The sequence below is a fragment of the Peromyscus leucopus genome, chromosome 9, assembly GCF_004664715.2.
Source record: "Peromyscus leucopus breed LL Stock chromosome 9, UCI_PerLeu_2.1, whole genome shotgun sequence".
In the NCBI taxonomy this organism is placed as follows: domain Eukaryota; kingdom Metazoa; phylum Chordata; class Mammalia; order Rodentia; family Cricetidae; genus Peromyscus; species Peromyscus leucopus.
The window spans coordinates 88,807,774-88,818,524 of record NC_051070.1 but is presented as its reverse complement, the minus strand read 5'-3'; positions in this window follow the sequence as shown (position 1 = coordinate 88,818,524).

Here is a 10,751-nt window from a genome sequence, read left to right as displayed (position 1 = left end):
GGACCATGGACCCAGACGTGGTCTTTAGCCACCATAGCCTTGGTTGACAGCACAGGCCACTCATATTGGCATGCACCCAGCAGCAATGTGGCCCTTGCACACCCACCTGGCCTAAGGTGGCAGCTCAGACCCTGACATCCACATGGCCCTCGGACATGAATGCAGACCCTGGGTGCAGCAGGGCCATGGATCCAGACATGGCTCTGGCTGCTGCCCGGGACCATATGACACCATGGCCCCAGATAACAGTTGAGTATCATTCAGGTTTGTATGGGCCCGGCAGTAGCACAGCTGACACCAACAAGGCCACAAGTGGCAGCCCAAATCTTGGGCCTCCATGTGGCCTTTGGTGGCAACACAGGCCATGGACATCAGCATAGACCTTGTAGGACCGCAGACTCAGACATGGTTCTTGGCAGCAGTCCAGACCTGGATGTCATCGTGGCCCTAGTAGTAGGCATTGCAGATCACCCAGACTGGCATGGCCCTAGTGGTGGTGTGCTCCTAGAATGCCAACATGTCCTCAGGCGACAGCCCAGATAGACCCTGGGTATCTGTTCATCCTTTGATGGTAACCTGAGTCATGGGTATCAACACAGACCTTGGCCGTGGTAGGGCCACAGACCCTGGCATGGCTTTGGCCATAGTTCGGGCCCAGAAGACACATGGCTTCAGGTGGCAGCTCAGGCCTCCCAGGTCTATATGGCCCTGGAGGCAGCTTGACCCTCAAAGACGAACAGGACCTCAGGGGCTGGTCCAGACCACACGCCTCTAGTGCTTCTGCTGGGTCCTCAGTGGCAACAGGAACCAAGGATGTCAATTCAGAGCCTGGCCACAGGAGGGCCACAGAACCAGACATGGCCCCAGCAGCAGTCCTGGGTGGTAGTGCAGGTCTCCTGAACCTGCATGGCCCCATGGTCCAGATCAGCATTGCCCCTGTGGGGGCACATTCCTCAAACACCGACCTGGTGCTCAGACTCCATGTGGCCGTAGGGCCCTTAGTGGTAAGAGGAGCCGCAGACATCAGACCCTGCAGCTGCATCAGGGCCACAAAGACGTGGCCCTTGGCAGCAGCCCAGGCCCAGATATCACCATGGCCCAGATGGCCAGCAGGGCGTCTCTGTCAGCCTGTTCCTCACCAGCCTCACCTCTCCAGATCCTCCTCTCTCCTCAGCACATGCCCTGCCCTCTCTTGCTCCGGTTTCACTCATCATAATGGTGTCTGGCTGTCCAAGACCCATTTGTGGTTGATTCTGCTCATCCCAGGCCAAGGAGCCTGGTGGGGAGCTGTCTCTGTCCTCTGTGTTCCTGCTCAGACCTAATATTCTGACTTTCAAAATATGCTTTCTCCTTTATGGGGCTTTATAGATATATTTATTTGTTAATGGCAAAACTATATAGATTATTATAATATTTTTTTCTTATTAAGATTTTTTTTTTTTTGAGACAGGGTTTCTCCGGGTAGCCCTAGCTGTCCTGGAACTTTCTCTGTAGACCAGATTGGCCTCAAACTCACAGAGATCTGCCTGCTTCTGCCTCCCAAGTGCTGGGTCTTATTGAAGATATGCAACAGGTATTTATCATCATTGTATATTTTCTAATTTAGCTACTTCTTAGTGTCATTTAGAGACAAGTTTTAAGAGTTAGAAAATCTATTCAAGTGTGATTTTATCTTGGACTTGATTTTATTCTTGTCTATTTACTCAGCCATGCCTGCTCTCCATAGAGCCTAAGATTAGCTTAGTCAGGACTCCAGTCTACACGACCTCTAGCTCTAGCATGGCTGCCTGGTTAAGGTGCTCAGATGTTGAATGGGTATTGAGCAAACACTTAATAGTATCCTGCTAGCCTCCACTCAAGCCAGGGGCTGAATTAAAAAATATAAAAGCCACACCTTTGTGATACAAATTATCTGATCTAATTCTGGGGTGGATTCAGAAATGTGTGGTGACTTGGCTTGGCAGATACTCCTCTTGCCCTCTGCCGGGTGTGTGGGGAAGGACATCCAGACTCAGCACCCTTTCACGTTCATCCGCTCCCTCCTGCTTCCTTCTCGCTTCTCCCCACCCCTCATCGCTGGTCCTCCCCTCTCCACTCTCATGGTACCGTGGAATGAAAGAGGGCCTCATGAACACTTTGAAAGTGCTCTGCGATTGAGCCATGCACCCCGTCTACACAGACACTTTCCAGAAGCTTTTGGTATGCGTGTTTGTCCTATGAGAGGAAGTGTAGCAGCTCCATGTTACCTGGTGAAGCCTCTCTCTCACCCTCCCCTCGGAGTTCTCCATCCATCTTCAAAACGTTCAACTCTGAGCACAGAAACCCTCTCAGCAAAGTGCTTCCTATTCAAACCAAAGCTGAAAGTCGACAGAAACTGTGGTTTGCAATCGGAAAAGGTAATTTTTTTCTCTAAGGTTTAAGGTTAAGAAATAATTGGGGCTGGGGAACAAGGCATGCTCTGTAAGAAAGATGGCTCCTTCCTCTGTGTCTTGTTGATAGTGAGTTCAGAGTGGAAGCTGGCTGCAGTGGAGAAGGTGGGATGAGACCCAGGCCCAAACCCCAGTAGGGCAATTCACAGACTAATCATTACCCAGGAACCACACTGCACATGTGGTACCCAGCGGACCAGGGTTAGATTTCCCATTCTCTCACCTTTGCACCCATTAAGTATGCAAACACGCCTCCTATTCTGTGATTCTTCACACAGCAGGCAATGGTCTACCTTGTATCCTTTCTTCATTAGGCCAGTTTGTATTGCTTTAGGCTTAAATTCAGAAAGAGAAGTGCTGGATCTATAGGGAGAATATTCTAACAGCTGCTGTGTTATTATTACCAATATTTTAAAGTCTTATGTTTTATCAGAGCAACAAGAACACACGATTAAAAAGCTATTGGTATGAAGAGTTATGAAATGGAATTGTCCCTTGCTCTACCCCTCCCTCCCACTAGAGGGGGAACTTATTTTTTAATTAAACAATAATTATATCATTTTCCCTTTTCCCAACCCTTCTTCCACACTCCCTTCTCCATGTATTTACCCTCTCCCCACTATCTCTCAAATTCATGGCCTCTAGCATCTTTTCATTGTTTTACACACACACACACACACACACACACACACACACACACACACACACACACACATGATCTCTATGCATTTATGTGTCTTTCTGAATATATAAATACAATCTGCTCAGTCCATAAAATCTATTTATGTGAATGATTTCAGAACTGACCACTTGGTATTGGATAACCAATTGGGGGTTTCTATTCTGAGGAAGACTGTCTTTTCCCACTGGCAGCTTTCCTTAGTTGTCTAGGGTGAGGGTCCTATGAGATTCCACCCTTCTGTGTTAGAATGTCTAATGGTGTCCTTCTTCTTCTGGGCTTATTTAGGCAGCCATGTTGTGTGACTTCATGGATGTAGCTTTCCTGACATTTCTAGGAGACCCAATCTCCAGCAGACTTCCTGTCCTCTGGCTGTTATGATCTTCCCTTCTCCTCTTCGGGGATGATCCCGAGCCTTGGGTGTGAGACTTTTCCTACAGATGGATCAGTTGTGGCTGGGCCCACACAGTCACTTGTTCTCTGCATTTTGACAAGTTGTCATTTTCTGTAATGGACTCTTTTGCAGCAAGGAGTTTCTTTGATGGAGGTGGAAGCTACACCTCAGTCTGGGTATAAAGACAGATGTTTAGAATGCATTAGGGGTTATGCTGGGTTTAGTTAGTAGTAGGTTTAGTTAGTAGGTCCTCCTCCAAGAGCCGTGACCTTATTAGCCCTGGCTAGCTGGCTAGGTTTACAGTATCAGGTGTGATTTCCCTCTTGTTGAGCAGGTCTTAAATACGATTAGAGGTCTTTTGGTTACTGCCAAGGTATGTGTACCACTACTGCACATGCTGGTCATTGTTGCGGTTCATAGGTACCAGAGCTAGATAGGACTATTATTTGCTTCTCTCCTTTGGTAGCTTGCACAGTACATTTTGTTACCATAAAAGCTAATCCTTAAGGAGGGGACTTTCAGATCAGATCCACCTCAGGTCTTCAGACTCTGTGTCTGAAGTGCATGGTGTCTTCAACCACAGTGACTTACCATCAACCTCTAGGAGGCAACCAAGGGCAATGGCAATAAGCTATAATATTTTGACTCTCCTGAACTTTCCTGACCAGTAATTTGTAAGGGGGCTTCTCATGCCTGGCTGAGGGGTTGTTAGAGAGTCTATGGCTCTTGAGGAGCATTGCCAGCCCACATGGGGGAATTCCATTTGAATTATGTATGTAATTTAGTGAGAAGCCCCACAGTATCTGTGGCAAATGCCTATTCTGACTGTAGAGTTAATTGAGTTGTATAGACTTTGGGTCTGGCTAATTTGGGTGTGTAATATTTTTATTTATTTGCAGATTTTTAAATAAAGCTTTATAATAAACCTTATAAAATTAAAAAATAAACTTCATATGTTGTCTTAGTTAGGGTTTCTATTGATGCAATAATTACCTTCATCACAAGGCAAATTAAGGAGGAAAGGGTTTATCTGGCGTACATGTACTTCCATATCACTGTTCATCACTGAAGGAAGTCAGGACATGAACTCAGGGCAGGATCCTGGAAGAAGGAGCTGATGCAAAAGCCATGGAGTGGTGCTTCTTACTGGCTTATCCCACCTGGCTTGTTCAGCCTGCTTTCTTATAGAACTCAGGACTACCAGCCCAAGAATAGCACCACCTACCATGGGCTGGGCCCTCTTCCATTGATCACTAATTGAGAAAATGCCTCACAGGCTTGCCTAAACCTGATCTTATGGAGGCGTTTTCTTAATTGAGGTTCCCTCCTCTCAGATGACTTTAGCTTGTGTCAAGCTGACATATAGCTACCCAGCACATATATGTAGACACATAGACTTATACGTATTGTGTGTCATCTTAGGTAACTGGATAATAATGTGATTCCTTAAGACTTTTTCAGATAACCTCACCGTTATTTTACACATCCCTCCGTCTCCCTCTGTGCTCACCTCCCACCCCTTACAGTAAATCCCCCATTTTCCCCTTCAAATAATGTTTACCATGGGTTTCCTTCTCTATTGCTCCCCTCCATTGTCCTAGAGGGAGAACTTAAAAAACCGTATCCCACCCTTGGAGTCTCTCCCTGTCTAGGGGATCTTTTCCACTTTTCTTTAATAAATCCAGACAGACAAACAGCAGTGGCAACAAACCCCCAAGAGATGCTTTTTAATCTCCGGTGACTTTCAGTGCTAATGGATCCACCTTGCGCCTTTGACTTCCATCTACTCAATACAGCTCTAGGAAGACCTGTTGGTCAGAGTTTTATTAATTTGACTTACTGGGGTAGGAAGAACACCTTCAAGAGGCCCTTAGTAGTTAGTGTCTCAGATGGGGAGGTCAGGGAAGGAATTATCATAGAGACAATAGAATTAGTGGGCCTTTAAAGCAAATCTTGTCAAACAGAAATTATTGGGCAAAAGATGAGAATTTGAAGCAAACCTATTAACTTCATTGTGTAAATTGTGCAATTCATAGTCTTACTTTTCAGGAGCAAGCAACTGACTTCTCTGTGACTTGGTCCCCTGTGGTTTAGCATAGAAACAGAGCAGAGTGGGTTTGTGTTCCTCGAGTGGTAAGTGCTCCATACTGCAATCACAAAGATGAGATTCAATTACTCACACCTTTCCTCTTACCTTTCAAAGCTATGCCTCATATGACCAGCTCCTCCAAACTTTCATCCATTATCTCAGATAGCATCTTTTATTAAAGTGTCTCTCCCTTTGCCTCCACCTATATAGTGTTGGATTTGTCCTGGGGCTCTTCGCAAACTCACATTTCAGTTTGTTGAGTTAAACTACACCAACTTCCACCTCATTAGTCTATTGGGTATGAAATCTGAGCAGCGTTTGTGTCTCTGAGGGCTGGGAAAGAAGTGGTCACCATTCTGTTTCTCCCCAGCACAGGTTCTTTTAAAGAAGATAGTTGTAAAGGCTTCTTTTCTGTGCAGATGTGGCCACTGGGAATTCATATAATCTTAAAGCTTGCTGCTCAGTTCCCGGGGATCCACTTCTTTACTGAAAGGATCTTGTGATTTGGTTCTGGGGGGCAGTGGGGCCTAAGCCTCTCCCTTTTGTGATCTCTTCTGTTCCCTTGGTTTTGAGGGGGGGGGTATCAGCCTCTTTGGAGGCAGATATTTCTTTAGGTTCTAAAGAAGCCTACACGAGGCCCAGACAGCTCTAACATTCAAATACATACACATGGCCTCTAACTCACAGACTTTGCAGGTTGAAATCGTACTCTTTCCAGAGCTGATAGTAGTGCTCTGCAAGCCTGTTTCCTCACCGATGGGAATGACCATCAGTTTTCCACAGTGATGGGGAGGGACTGACTCATGTAATTGTCATAAGACATCCTTTGTGCCATGCTTGGGACTTAGTAAGCCCTCAGTAAATGTCAGCCAGTATTTTAATTATCACAATATTGCTTTGTAATTCAAGGCTTTATAAAACAAAGTCTTCCACTCTCCAGAGAGGCAGGGGAAGCCGAGTTCTCCAGAGTCCAAAGCTGTGGCTCTTCAGGCAGGAGAGAAGAAAGGTACTCTGAAAGTCAGAGGAGGGCAGAAGGCTTGATTTTAAGATAACACAGAACTTCTGTTGGCCAGGGCTGGATAGTCTTAGTTTATGGGCAGCACATACCCACACTCACTTGATTGAGTTCTGTGGCAGCTTAAAAGGAGCCCTGGACTACATAAATCTATGTGTGACTACAAGTCTGAAGTGCTTAATATCTGTCCCTTTAAGAAGATGATTGTCAAACAGGGAATGATGGGCACATGTTTGTCACTGCAGCACTTAAGGGGCTAAGGCACGAGGCTATTGCATTTGAGGCCAGTCTGAGCTATGTAGTGGCATATAGTTTCAAAGCAAGCAAACAAACAAACAAATAAAGACAATGAAACAAACAACCTCCTCCCTAAACAACAACAAAAAAGGTCAAAGGAAAGAAGATGGTTGTTGATTCCTGCCCTGGACCACCTCACTCGTTTTAGGATTACTTAAAGTACATTAAACACTCTAACTGGGGTGAAGAGTGTGGGGTGAAGGAACCAGCAGGTTAACCCTTCCCTCACTGCTGTGAAAGACTCAGCTTTCCTGGAGAAGTTGGACCCACCCAGGTTATCTAAGGAGTGAGAGACAGTAAGCAATATCAAAGAAAAAAAGCCACATAAAGATGGGAAATACACAGGGAGTCTGGATCCTATATAGTATTTTGTTGACTTTGAATTTTTTGAATGTTGATGAGCAAATAACAAGTCCTGGCAGACATGGGCTTGTGAACAGGACCACAAATTCAACCAACCTAGATACTTTAGGGCTATCTTAACTTTAAAAAAAGATGTTTGTCAAATGGAGATAAAAAGTGCTTTGGAGTTTTCTTCCCATAGGAGATGAGAGGTTGTGGATTCCTTCAGGAATAATATGGATCAGGTTTAATCAGGGGAGACCTCCCGAATCTTAACAGATAATATCTATCAACAAAGGTTATATCTGATCTTTCCAGGACTTGGTCATTTTCTCAAATTTTCTCTTTCTTCAGCCACAGACAGCAGGAAGCAGTTTAGAGAACACAAAGCCCACATTTCCATGAGAAGTGTGGGAGGCTTTTGGTGATTTGGTGGGTTATAGATGTTTATTATCATTTAGGGTAATATAATATATTGATACAAATTTAAAGATATTTTTGTTACACTGTATATGGGTTTCTATTCTTGTTTAAGGTATTGTACTTATGTAGTTGATTTAAAAATATAGGTAAAATTCTAGTTTTTCAAAGTTGTTATTATGAACTATTTAGGATCATCAAGAAATACAGGTCAGTAGTTAGTTATCTATAACAATCAAGTTTGTAGATATGTTAGGTATGTTTTCAAGATCATATAGAGATATATTTAGATAGATAAATGGTTTTCAAATATTTCAAAGACCTAGAGAACATGGCATTTAAAATGTTTTGTTAACCTAAGGTTTTTCATGACAATGAGACACATCTGCTCCTGGCAGCACCAATTTACTTCAGAGATGATGGACACTGAAGAAACTCCTTATAGAGTTTGCTTTCATTGTGGCAAGTTTAGCCACTGGGCAAAGAAACTGCTCTTGCTTTTGACTGTTGACAATGTTCTATGCAGACTGGACATACAGGACACACAGGAAAAAGACTGTTGAACTTTGCCAAAACAAGACCAGACAATTCTTTGAGATTCCTGCTTCACAAAAGAGTTGGCCAATGGGCTGGAGATAGGTGTCCCAGTGTTGCAGAGGAAGCAAGATGTCTCTGTTGTTAGGTAATATTATATCCTTCTGGGCCCTTGGATAGAGTTGAGGACTAGAGAGTTATAGTTGCAGTTTTCCTTAATTATGATAGGAAGTAAATTAGTATAAAACTTTGGAGTCTCTAAAATGGGTTAGATGGTAGAGTGTTTTCTCTGAATTTGCTAAATAGAAATGGACTGAATATTGTAAATATAATTCTTACTTGATAACTGTTTTTGTTGTGCATAGTTTTACTATGTTAAAGTTAAATCTTTCATTTTTATTTAGACAAAAAATGGGGAAAGGTTGTAGAATATTATTTTAAGATGTGTTACATTTGTTTATGCTGGGGAACATTTTGTTTTAATGATGCAAACATGTGTTGCATTCCTTTATGTTGCATTTGTTTAACTCTGTGAAGCTGTGTTACTTTGCCTGTCTGAAACACTTGATGGTCTAATAAAGAGCTGAACAGCCAATAGCAAGGCAGGAGAAATGATAGGCAGCACTGGCAGGCTGAGAGAATAAATAGAAGGAGAAATCTGGGAGGAACAAGAAGAAAGAGCAAGAGGACAAGGAGAGGAGGATGCTATGGGCCAGCCACTCAGCCACTCAGCCACACAGCCAGCCATGGAGTAAGAGTCAAAGTAAGATTTACAGAAGTAGCTTGGCGGGCAGTGGTGGCACACACCTAATCCCAGCACTCGGGAGGCAGAGGCAGGCTGATCTCTGTGAATTTGAAGCCAGTCTGGGCTATGAGTAAGTTCCAGGAAGGGCACAAAGCTACACAGAGAAACCCTGTCTCAAAAAACCAAAAAAAAAAAAAAAAAAAAAGATTTACAAAAGTAAGAAAAGAAAAAAGCCCAGAGGAAAAAGGTAGATGAGATAATTTAAGTTAAGAAAAGCTGGCTAGCAGCAAGCTAAGCTAAGGCTGGGCATTCATAAGTAAGAAAAAGTCTCCATGTGACTTATATGGGAGGTGGGTGGTGGCCCCCAAAAAGAGTAAAGAGTTTAGAGCAAAAGAGTGAAAAACAAACAACTGCATGTGCCAACGTCATGGAGTTTCTTCTCTTCCACACTTACATGGGTCCCGCGGGTTGAGCTCAGGTCATCAAGGGTGCTGAGCCACCATGCTGACCTGAGCTTCTTCATTTGTAGTGTGTGCTTGTGGACATGGTGTGTCACTTAGAGGTAGAGTGTTTGGCAACATTCGGTCAAGGTCTTGGTGTCCATCCCCAGCGTCGACGAGAAGTGCACAGTGCGGTTTTGTTTTGGTAGGTCTGCAGCTGTGTGAGGAGCACTGTCATCTTAAACTGTTTTAACCACACCCAAACAAACAACAACAACAACAACAACAAAGACCAGCCCTGGGCCCGTTAGCAGTCAGTCTTGTTCCCAGGCCCCTCAGGCCTAGGTGATCTAGACATTTGATACTGGAATTGCACAGTATGTGGTCTTGGGTGACTGTTTCATCCATGTGTTATAGCATGGATTAGCATTTCATTTCTTCTTCTTTTTTTTTTTTTAATAAAATCTTCCATTTTCTACTTATCAGTTGATAAGCACTTGAGGTTTCTATATTTTGGTTATTGTGAATAACATTTCTATAAACATTCAGGTACAAAGTTTTGGATAAGGTTTTCTTTTACTTGAGTGCCTTGGGGTAGAACTGCTAGATCATAGGATAACTCTTGTGTTTATCCTTTTGAGAAACTGCCAAACTGTGTTCCAAAGTGGCTGCAGCATTTTACATTTCCACCAGAAATGTACCAGAGTTCCAGTTTATTCACATCATTGTCAACTCTTGTTATTGTCTTTTTAGTTTTAGCTAAGGAAAGGGACTTTGAATTTTCATGGCAGCAATTTGTTAAGAGGAGAAAACATGCCAGCACAGTGGAACAAAAGGTGAGCTGGTGCAGTGTGTCACATGGACTCCTGTGGTGTAGTGCTTGGGCCATAGTCGTCAGGGTACAAATTCTCCACTTTTATATAAGAGTGAAGAGAGAGCTTGTCCTGTGTCTTTTTCTCCTCTAGTTCACAATAATCCTTCTGCTTTTTAAAGATTTATTTTGTATTTTTATTTATATGTACGTATGTGTGTCTATGTGAGCATATTCCAGGTGTGTTCGATTATCAGTAGAGTGCAGAAGAGAGTCAGATCCTCTAGAGCTGAACTTCAAGATGGTTCTGAGCTTCCAACAATGGGCTCTGAAACCTCTTGGAAGAGCAGTCAAGGGCTCTTAACTGCTGAGATCTCTCCAGCCCCCTCTAAAATGGAATTCTGCCTTCATCAATGGAATGTAAATTCTCTGTTCTGTAGGTTATCTTTTCATGTTCTTGGTAAGGGTCCTTTGGGCAAGAAAATCTTCATTTTTGATAAGGGCTAATTTGCCTGGGTTTTTTGTTTGTCTGGTTTTTTTTTTTTATTGTTTATTC